This window comes from Phoca vitulina, unplaced genomic scaffold, assembly GCF_004348235.1.
Source record: "Phoca vitulina isolate PV1807 unplaced genomic scaffold, GSC_HSeal_1.0 scaffold6, whole genome shotgun sequence".
NCBI lineage: Eukaryota > Metazoa > Chordata > Mammalia > Carnivora > Phocidae > Phoca > Phoca vitulina.
Window position 1 is genome coordinate 36,413,066 of NW_022589709.1, and position 10,688 is coordinate 36,423,753.

The 10,688-nt window shown below is 39.6% G+C and overlaps 1 protein-coding gene and 1 long non-coding RNA gene across 5 annotated transcripts in view; one reads left to right on the forward strand and one right to left on the reverse strand.

The window, feature by feature from the left end:
* Nucleotides 1-7,215, reverse strand: part of LOC116632237 — a 96,603-nt gene extending 89,388 nt beyond the window's left edge. The window contains exon 1 of the long non-coding RNA XR_004299370.1: nucleotides 7,143-7,215. This is a non-coding gene — a long non-coding RNA (uncharacterized LOC116632237). The remainder of the gene's footprint in view (nucleotides 1-7,142) is intronic.
* Nucleotides 7,216-7,258: 43 nt separating this feature from the next.
* FAM172A (family with sequence similarity 172 member A) overlaps nucleotides 7,259-10,688 on the forward strand; it is a 410,254-nt gene continuing 406,824 nt past the window's right edge. For all 4 annotated transcript variants that reach the window (XM_032404002.1, XM_032404006.1, XM_032404005.1 and 1 more), the window contains exon 1: nucleotides 7,259-7,413. The gene's annotated coding sequence lies outside the window, so the exon portion shown is untranslated. The remainder of the gene's footprint in view (nucleotides 7,414-10,688) is intronic.

The window sequence follows — 10,688 nt, forward strand, 5'->3', positions numbered from 1 at the left end:
TTATGAATAAAACTTCTATGAACATTCTTACACATCGTAATTATTGGCTTTTTAGCTATACCTCTGCATTTTTTTTTTTTTTTTTAGTGGTTCCTCTAAGTATTAAATATATACCCTTAACTTTCTAGAGTGTTTAGGTCCATTTACTTCTTACCTCATCCTGCCCTAGGTAATACAGCTTTCCTATGTATTACATCAACAGATCTAATAAACTTCACCAGATAATGCTAAAATTTTTGTTTTAAAGTTCTATGTATTTTAATGAAATTAAGAGGAAAAATAATATATTTACTGAGGTGTTTTCTATTTCTGATGCTTCTTCTTTCTCAAGATCCTAATCTCCATATGGTTTTATTTCCCCTCCATTAGCATTTCTTGAAGATCTGCTTATGGTACAGTCTGTTATTTTTGTTTCACCTGAAAATGTCTATTTCACCATTCTTGAAGGTATTTCACTAGATAGAGAATTCTGGACTGACTACCTTTTTATTTGAGCACTTGAAAGATGATCCAATCTCTTCTGGCTTCCACTGTTTCTGATGAGAAGACAGTGATCATATAGATCACTGTTCTATATACATATGTCATTTTATTCTGTCTGCTTTCAAAATCTTCTCTGTAATGTTGTTTTTGAGAAATCTGTGTTATGCATAGGTAGGATACAAATGTATTTGTATCTATCTATCTCCAAGTTTATGGACTCTCTCCTCACAATCTCCATTCTGCTGTTAAGCCCAACCAGTGGATTTTTTAAAATTTCATATTATTTTTCCATAACAGAATTTCCATTTGGTTCTTTATTATACTTTTTATGTCTCTCCTGAGATTTCCTGTATTTTCATTCTGTATGAGTATACTTTCCTCTCTGTCATTAAGCATAGTTATAATAGCTTTTTAAAGTCTTGTTTAATGATTCCAATGAGTCATCTTGAGATCAGTTCCATTGTGTCTTTTCTCTTCAGAATGGGTAACTATGTTGGGGGAGTCTTCAGGACCATGCCTACCTTTGGAGATTAACTAGAACTCACAGGACTCATTACATACTTGTACTCATAGCTAAGATTTATTACAGTATGTAGTGTGTGTGTAAGAAAGCTCATTATAAGGATGCGGCAATGTATCTTAAAAGCCTACTGACCACATTTAACATCCAATATATCAAGTTTCATTGAATACTGAGGGAGAGTAAGTTTCTGAAGATATTTGGGAATAACCAGGTTGCCCACAATGGCAACATCAGTACATAAGAGGATTAGAATGAAGAAGAGTGAGAGTAAGTTTTGTGCTTATAGAAGTAATCGTAGAAAATCAGAAATAATTTCAGACTAGATATAAGCTGGAAGGGAAAGTTAATAAAAGAGAAAAAGTACCAGGAAGAGACTGAAGAATTACTCAGTAGTAATATCCCAATGAGGAAGTACCATTCCAACCTTGAAAACATGATTTTTATAGATATTACATAAGATTTTAAACTTTATAGTTTCTGTAACATAAATATTTGGATGTAACTGATCTATTGCATGTGCAGCACTTGGGTGATGTGGGGTAACAAGCAGTAAAACCTAGATTTTTTCCTACTACTACAATCCAAACCTGCTTTGTCAGATCTTCTTCCCTATCCCTGGATTTTATGCTAGGCATGCATTATGGCATTTCTGGTCACAGCAGGGTATTTTCAAATGTCTAATTTTTAAAAAAAATTTATTGTTATGTTAATCACCATACATTACATCATTAGTTTTTGATGTAGTGTTCCATGATTGTTTGTGTATAACACCCAGTGCTCCTTTCAGTACGTGCCCTCTTTAATACCCATCACCAGGCTAACCCATCCCCCCACCGCCCTCCCCTCTAGAACCCTCAGTTTGTTTCTCAGAGTCCATCGTCCCTCATGGTTCATCTCCCCCTCCGATTTCCCCCCCTTCATTCTTCATGGAATATGATCTCAAAGTCACTTTAAATGTTTTCTATTCTTTGCCCCTTTGCTTTCGTTCGTTTATTTAATGTTTTGTCTTCCACTCTTTTCTGCCTTCTCTGATTTTAATTGGACATTTTATGTGATTTCAGTTTCTTTCCTCTCCCCCTCTCAGTATATGACTTTTTTTTTTTAACCTTTTAAAGCAGTTGCCCTAGAGTATGCAATATACATTGACAACTTATCTAAGCCCACTTTCAAATAACACTATACACCTTCATGGATAGTGAAAGTGCAGAGTATTTTCAATTCCTCCCTCCTGTCCTTTGTAACAGTGCAGTCATTCATTTCACCTATCCACAAGTGCTAATTATAGAACACAATGTTGACAGTATTATTTTGAACAGTGTTATCTGTCATATTAATTTAGAATACGAAAAACAGATTTGGGCGCCTGGGTGGCTCAGTTGGTTAAGCGACTGCCTTCAGCTCAGGTCATGATCCTGGAGTCCCAGGATCGAGTCCCGCATCGGGCTCCCTGCTCAGCAGGGAGGCTGCTTCTCCCTCTGACCCTCCCCCCTCTCGTGCTCTCTCTCCCATTCTCTCTCTCAAATAAATAAATAAAATCTTTAAAAAAAAAAAAATTTAGAAAAACAGATTTAATTTTACCTTTATCTATTCCTTAATTTTTTTTTTTTTTTAAATGTAGAACCAAGTTTCCAACCTGTAACATTTCTATCTCTTTGAAGAACTTCTTTTAACATTTCTTGCAGTTCAGGTCCACTGGTGATAGTTTCCCTCCATTTTTGTTTGTCTAAAACTGTCTTTATTTTTCTTCTACTTTTTTAAGAATAATTTCACTGGATATCAAAATCTATGGTTTTTTTTTTCTTTCAACACTTTAAATATTTCACTCTACTCTCTTCTTGCATAGTTTCTGAAGATAAGTCCAATGTAATTCTTATCCCCTTTTCTCTGTAGGCAAGGTTGTTTTTCCCCTGTCTGGCTTCAAGATTTTCTTGTTCTTGATTTTTTGCTGTTTAGAATATATATGTCCAGGTATAGATTTTTTCTTATTTATCCAGTTTGCAGTTCTCTATGCTTCCTGGATCTGTGGGTTTTGTGTCTGCATTAATTTTAGAAAATTCTCAGTCATTATTTCTTCAAATAGTTCTTTTCTTCCTTTCTTTCTTACTTCTCCTTCTAGGTTTCCTATTATGCCTATGTTACACGTTTTGTCATTTCCCTGGAGTACTTGGATATTCTCTTATTTTTTTCATTTTTTTTCTCTTTGCATTTCAGTTTTATAACTTTTTTTTTTTTTTAAGATTTTATTTATTTGTTTGACAGAGAGAGATAGTGAGAGCAGGAACACAAGCAGGGGGAGTGGGAGAGGGAGAAGCAGGCCTCCTGCCGAGTAGGGAGCCTGATGCGGGGCTCGATCCCAGGACCCTGGGATCATGACCTGAGCCGAAGGCAGATGCTTAATGACTGAGCCACCCAGGCGCACCAGTTTTATAACTTTATACTGACATATTTCAACCTACATTTTCTACTTGGCTGTGTCCAGTATACTTATGAGCCAATCAAAGATATTTTTCATTTCCGTTCATGTGTTTGTTTTCTAGCATTTCCTCTTGATTCTTCCTTAGTGTTTTCATTTCTCTGTTTATAGTCCCCTTCTGTTCCTACATGTTGTACACTTTCCCCCCCCAACTTCAAAGACTAGAGTGGGATGGGGTTGAGTATTTTCATTCCTCTAGATTGATAAACCTCCAGTTGGTTAGGTAAAATAGTTTCCCTTAATGGCAGGGTTGATAAAGAAAACAGATAGCTCTAGGCATATTTCAAAATGGCCACTTTTCTCATCCCCTGACAGAAGAGGATTTTTCTCCTATTTTCACAGTAAAAACCTGGCAGAGCTTCTAAAGGTAAAATTCAGGAAAATGTGGGTGGTCTCCCTATCCCCACAAGTGGAACCACTTGAGGTTTTTAACTCTCAAGCTAGTCCATGAGTTTAAATTCTCATGGTAGTCCACAGTGAGCCTTCAGCAATTTATCAATTGCAGTTTAGGGTGTTCCTACCCATACTGACTCCTGCTGCCAACTTCTGCTCCCTCTAAGCTGTGCTCTTTAATTGCCTGTCTCTCCAATTTGGGAGTCAGTAATTTTCCTGCTGACCTCAATCTTTCATGGATCTAGAAAGAGTTGCTGATTTTTAGTTCAGCTTTTTTCTTATTGTGAGGATGGAAGTGACTGACCAAGCTCCAAACTCTTTACATATTGGACTGGAAGCCTCTAACTTACTTTAAAGTGTCCTCTTTCCTAGCATAGGCCTGACCCACAAATATGACTGGAAGGAAGAGGGTAAATCTGTTTTGTCTTGGTTCCACCACATTTTACTTCTCTGTGTCCCACACTCAACTCTGTTACCTTGAAGTCCATTAGCATCAGCTTAGGGGTGGGAGAAGAAAAGGCTAAAGGAAAACCATGGTGCCCTCTGTAACAATTGCCTAAGAGCTGATGCTTTTTTTTTTTTAAAGATTTTATTTAGTTGAGAGAGAGAGAACGAGAGAGAGCACATGAGAGGGGGGAGGGTCAGAGGGAGAAGCAGACTCCCTGCCAAGCAGGGAGCCCGATGAGGACTCGATCCCGGGACTCCAGGATCATGACCTGAGCCGAAGGCAGTCGCTTAACCAACTGAGCCACCCAGGCGCCCAGAGCTGATGCTTTTGAACATTTTGGAGATTCACCCAAATTCTGGAACTCCAACACTGCCATTGCCAGATACACAGAATGAATGCTCCAGCCAGCATGTCAAAATTTCCATGCAGATCCTCTCCTGGTGGCTTCGCACAACTTCATTCTGCTCCCTGGTTGCTTTTCCTTTCTTTCATTCTACTAGAAACACTTCACTTCTTTTTCAAAACAATTCTAGTAGTGCTACGAGTTGAAATGTGTCCCCTTGAAAAGATACAATAAAGTGCTAAGCCCAGTACCTCACAAGTGACATTATTTGGCAATAAGGCCACTAGATAATCAAGTTAAAATGAGGTCATTGGGGTGTACCCTAATGCAATATGACTGAGTCCCTACACAATGGCAAAAATTTGGATGCAGAGGCAATACACAGGGAGAATGCCATGAGAAGATACAGGTAGAGACTGGGATAATGCATCTACAAGCCAAGGGACATCAAAGATTCTGGCAAACCACCAGATCCTAGAAGAGGGGCATGGAAGAAAATTTCCCTCCAGTGCTCAGAAAGAACCAACATTGCCTACACTTTCATCTTGAACTTCTAACTTCCAGAAATGTGAGGCAGTAATTTTTTGTTGTGAAGTCACCTAGTTTAAGGTACTTTGTTATTGGTAGTCCTTGAAAATGAATACAGCAGCCATGTACCAACATGTCTACTAGCTGTTGGGAAAACTCGACAGTTTTTATCTCTTTGTCATCACAGGCACCCTCAGTCGGTCTCTTCCCTTTAAATATTTCCAGGCAAGAGAGCTGGGTAATCACCTCTGGGACTGCCATTTCCCAAACTCCAACGTTACTGGCCAAGCCTCACCCCACCACATCTCCAAATCTCTTACATCCCTCTTCCTCAGGGGCAGCAAGGAGTGGCCAGGGGCCAGATAATGTAGGATCTTAGAGTTTTATGAAAACAATTTTGGATTTTCTTCTACTTGAGTAGAGAAGCTCTTAAGAGTTTTGACCGGGAAAGTAACACATTCTGACATGTATTTTAGAAGCATTTCTACAGCTGCCAAATGGAGGCTAGACTGTAGGAAGGCAAAAACAGAAGCGTGTAGAACAATTAAGAGGCAATTACAGCATCCATTGAGGAGTAGAATAACGCTGTATAGGTGTTGAGAACTGATTAGGTTTAGGATACCCTTCGAAAAAAGAGCCAACAGATTTTGCTGAGGGACTGGACATGGAATTTTAGAGAAAGAGGAATCAGGATAATCTGAAGAATTTTAAGAATCTAATGCCATTTACTGAAATGGAGAGATATGCAATAGGAAACAGGTTTTGGAGGTAGAAAATATAGAGTTTGACATGCATATTAAATATCCTAGTAATATGTTGAATAAGAAGTTGGATATGTGAGTATAGTAATCAGAGAAGTCAGGGCTGGATATGGATATTTGGAAGCCATCAGCATAGTGAAGTTATGTATAAGACAATGAAGGAAATGGATGAGATCACCTGCGGAATGAGGACAGATAAAGAAGGGAACAGGTCTAGAGCATAATAACATTTAGAAATCAGGAAGAGGGGCGCCTGGGTGGCTCAGCCGGTTAAGCCTCTGCCTTCAGCTCAGGTTATGATCCCAGGGTCCTGGGATCCACCCGCCCACCCCCAGTCAGGCTCCCTGCTCAGCGGGGAGCCTACTTCTCCCTTTCCCTCTGCCTGCTGCTCCCCCTGCTTCTGCGCTGTCAAATAAATAAATAAAATCTTAAAAAAAAGAAAAAAAAAACAGGAGGAATCAAGCAAAGGAGAATCAAAAGAGCACCATGATTTCACAAAAGTCAAATGAAAAATGTGTATCAAGCTTCAAGTAAAAGATGTAATTAACTGTGTCAAATGCTGCTGAATGGTTAAGATGAAGATTAAGAGTTGCCCCTTGGATTTCTGATTGTTTAAATGCCCGGATATTGACACACAAACTCTCCTTTTATTCTAACATTTCAACTACCTAAGAGGTCTCACATTCAAGTGTGTATAAGAATTAAAGATCTCGACTTTATTTTTATCATTATGTATTCTGTACTTTGTAGGCCATTTAAAGGATTTTCCTGAGAAATTTTTACTACCAGGAATTTTCCCATAAAGGCTGCGTTTCCAAAACTGTTTCTCATTCATCCCACTAGTACTCAGGAAATAGGAAAAGAGCAGGGTCAGGGAGCCAAACCTTAATTTCTTACTTTATAAGTCATAATTTTGAAGTAAATTTAATCTTCCAAATCTAGAAGTTTCGACCTTCTGTCTTTTCTGGAGCGGAATGGAGTGGGTAAAGATGAATAAAACATGAGTGGGAGAGTGGGCAATTGGCTGCATGGACAGTCTCACAACTACTTTTTAATTTTCTCTTGGAGAACGAGGCTGCAAGGTGGCCCCGTCCTCAAGGCTACTCAGGAAGCGGGGTCTCCCGCTTTAGAAAAAAAGCGTGAAGGAAAAGGCGAGCAAGGCCAGGGGGAAATAACAGGACAACTCTTACCTCCCACAAGCCTCTCCCAGCCCACTTAGCTCCACAGGAACCAACCTAGCGACCACGCTCCGCCCATTTCCGGATTGTCGCAGCCGCCGTCGCATGCGCAATGACGTCTCAGTCGCCTGCGGACCCCGGAAGTGCAGCTCGAACTTGGCCGGGGCGCGGATCCCGAGAGGGAAAGTCATAACAACCGCACGAGGGAGTTCGTCTGGCGAGCTGGAAGGCCACGCCTCCTCCCGCCTCCCCCCGCAGCCCTGTAGCTGGGGGCAGAGCTCAGGTAGGACCTGGCGTTTGCGGGGATATGAGCTCCGGGGACAGGCCCGGGCGGAAATCAGAGGAAGGGGCTGGCCTGGTCGGTCTCGGGCGGGGATTGTTGGCCCCGGGGCCGCAGGCTTCCCACAGATCACGCTGCGTGCCTTGCGCACAGGTGTACCCAATTTAGGGACCCCGCCGAAGGGCAGGTTCCACCTGCCATTTTCACTTATGAGGCGGGGCAGAACACGTGCGTTCCCTGGTTGACTGTCCTTACAAGTGAACATGTGGGGTTCGGTGAACCCTAGAGACCATAGAGTAATGGGCCCTCGTATGCTTTCTCAGGAGGGACGGTATTTATTGTTTGATTAAACACTTTTTCTACAAAAATTATAATCAATAGCTGAAGCTTTACCAGATGTCATTCACTGCAGACAGAAAATTAAAGTGCAGTTATAAAATTCTCTCAAAACTTGTAACATGTATGTATGGGCGCTGGTGGGACATTTGACTGGAATGGATTTTTAAACTTTTGACTTTGAAATAAAGTTAGGTATATATTGGAAACACTCTTTTCTCTCCCTCATCCAGAGATTTAACATATTCTTCTCATGCTCCAGAGCATTTCTTGGGCCAAGAAATTGGTTATTTAATTTTTGTCTGTATTTATTAACAACTAGTGTTGTTGCATTTGTGTATTTCCCTACCTCTGAGAAGTTGTAGAGGGAAAATCCTGTGGTTTTTAGACTAGCAAGTGCCTTGTAATGTTCATCAAAACAGATGCACTGTGATGTTTATTATGCAATACATGGTATCTTTTTGTTTTAAAGCAGTGTTAGAGGTAAATTCTTTACACTTATACTTTATACTTATACTTTATTCCATATTGTCAGAGGCGGATATGCTGTATTCATTTAGGGTATTTAGAAACAGAGAGCAAGCACTGTTTGAAGTGCCTAATTAAGGTATTATTGTCAGTGCTGGTACCAGGTTTCTATCTGACTTCTTAAACTAGGTGCTCCTCCCACTTTAATCATTCCCATTCTGGATGGCTTTGAGGCAGTGGCTGGTGGCTGTTCCAAGGCTTGTAGATGGTAGAATAGTACCAAGACCAAAAGGAAAATATGATTTTATGCTGTGAGCATCACATCTATTTATTCATTTAACAAATATTTATTGGCCACCCTCGATGTGCCAGGTGGAGTTCTAGGTGATGGGGGTACATAGTGAACAAAATAGACAAAGTCCTTTGGCGCGAGCCAAGCTACTCATGCTGTTTGACAAAGTCCAAGTATGGGGGACGATCCTGAAAACAGGAGACTCCACAGCTGGCTCCTGCTATTCTCTTTCATTTTGTTTATGGCAATCTTTATAATTGTGGGAATATTTCTGGGCTGGCTCCTGCTATTCTTTTTCATTTTATTTATGGCAATCTTTATAATTGTGGGAATATTTCTGGGGTTTCATGATAAAGTGACTACTCACCTTAGTTACGCCTATCTAAGCAATCATAATGAAACTAATTCCATGAAGAATTAGTTTCTATAGAACAAAATAACAAAACGGTCACGCTCTGCCTAGCACCTTTCTCTTTGCGTATTGTTTTTTAGTTTTAGCGAAAGCCAATAAGCAGAAATCAATAAAGGTCATGTTAATCATTACAAAGGAAAAATGAAAGAAGGCTATGGCCTGTAATCCAGAAAATGATCTAAGATTTGGAAAAACAAAAATATCCTAACATATAAATAAAGTTCCTCCGAGACTGTCAGGAAGAGATGCTTGCAACCTGACCCTGTGTCTGTGTCTCCTCATTCACCGACGCCGTCCTTTCCTACGAGAGACCCACCCCGGCTGGAGCTGGACTCCGGCAGTCCTTGTGCTCCTGGAATTTACATTGTAGTGGATGGAGAAAAGAATTAACAAGTAAACGTGTATACCAGGTAGTGATAAAATCTATGAAGAAAAATAAAGCTCTTTATGTGGAGAGAGAATTACAGAGGATACTATTTTATATAGGATTGTCAAGCTTAGCCTCTCTGATAAGGGAACATATGAGTAGACATCTGAATAAAATGAGAGAGTGAACTCTGCAGGTATGAGGGAGATGGGTGTATTAGGATAGCAAAATGTGGTGAGGCAAGAGTATATTTGGTATATCCGAGAATAGCAATGATGTAGGCATGGAGGCATTAGGTTTAAAAATCTCGAAAATGAGTATTTATTCAGTGGTTTGGTGTGTTCATGAGAGATCTTACTTATTGACAGACTATTTTTTTCAACTTTCCCAGACAGCTCTATGAGGAGAATCTGAAGTCCTTAGATATTTAGAGATGTTTCCATGCTCTTCATTGGCACTAATGAAGTTAAGCACCATTTACTCAGTTGATACTTGTGCTGTCTTAGGTAAGGTTTGCACAGTAGCCATGGATAACTAAATAGCAAGTACTTTTCTACCCTATTGTAAACTTTACTTTTCATTCATCTTTTTTACTGTGGTAAAATATACATAACATAAAATTTACCATTTTAAACATTTTTAACTGTGTATATGAGTGGTACTAAGTACACTCACCCTGTTATGCAATCATCACTGTCATCCATCTCCAGAACTTTTCATCTTCCTCAACTGAAAATCCATACCCTTTAAACATTAACTCTCTGTTCCCCCCTCCCTTTAGCCTCTCACAACCTTTTACTTTCTGTCTCTGAATTTCCTGACTCTACTCAAGGTAACTCATATGAATGGAATCGTATAATATTTATCCTTTTGTGACTGGCTTATTTCACTTAACATTATATTTTCGAGGTTCATCCATGTTGTATCGTGTTTTCTTTATAAGGTTGATATTCCATTTTATGTGTATACCACATTGTTTTTTAAATCATTTTGACCATAGATGCTTCTGTTGCTTTCATCTTTTGTCTATTGTGAATAAGGGTTGCTCTGAACAGGAGTGTGCAAATATCTGTTTGAGTTTCTGCTTTCATGTCTTTTGGCTATATACCCAGAATTGGATCAAATGTCAATTCTGTATTTAATTTTTTAGGAATCACCTTACTATTATCCACAGTGGTTGTACTGTTTTACGTTTGTACCAGCAATGAGCAGAGGTTGCAATTTCTCTACGTCTTCAACAATACTTTTTCACATCTTTGCCAAACACATTCTCTCTCTCTCTCTCTTTTTTTTTTTTTAAAGATTTTATTTATTTATTTGAGAGAGAGAGAATGAGAGACAGAGAGCATGAGAGGGAGGAGGGTCAGAGGGAGAAGCAGACTCCCTGCCGAGCAGGGAGCCCG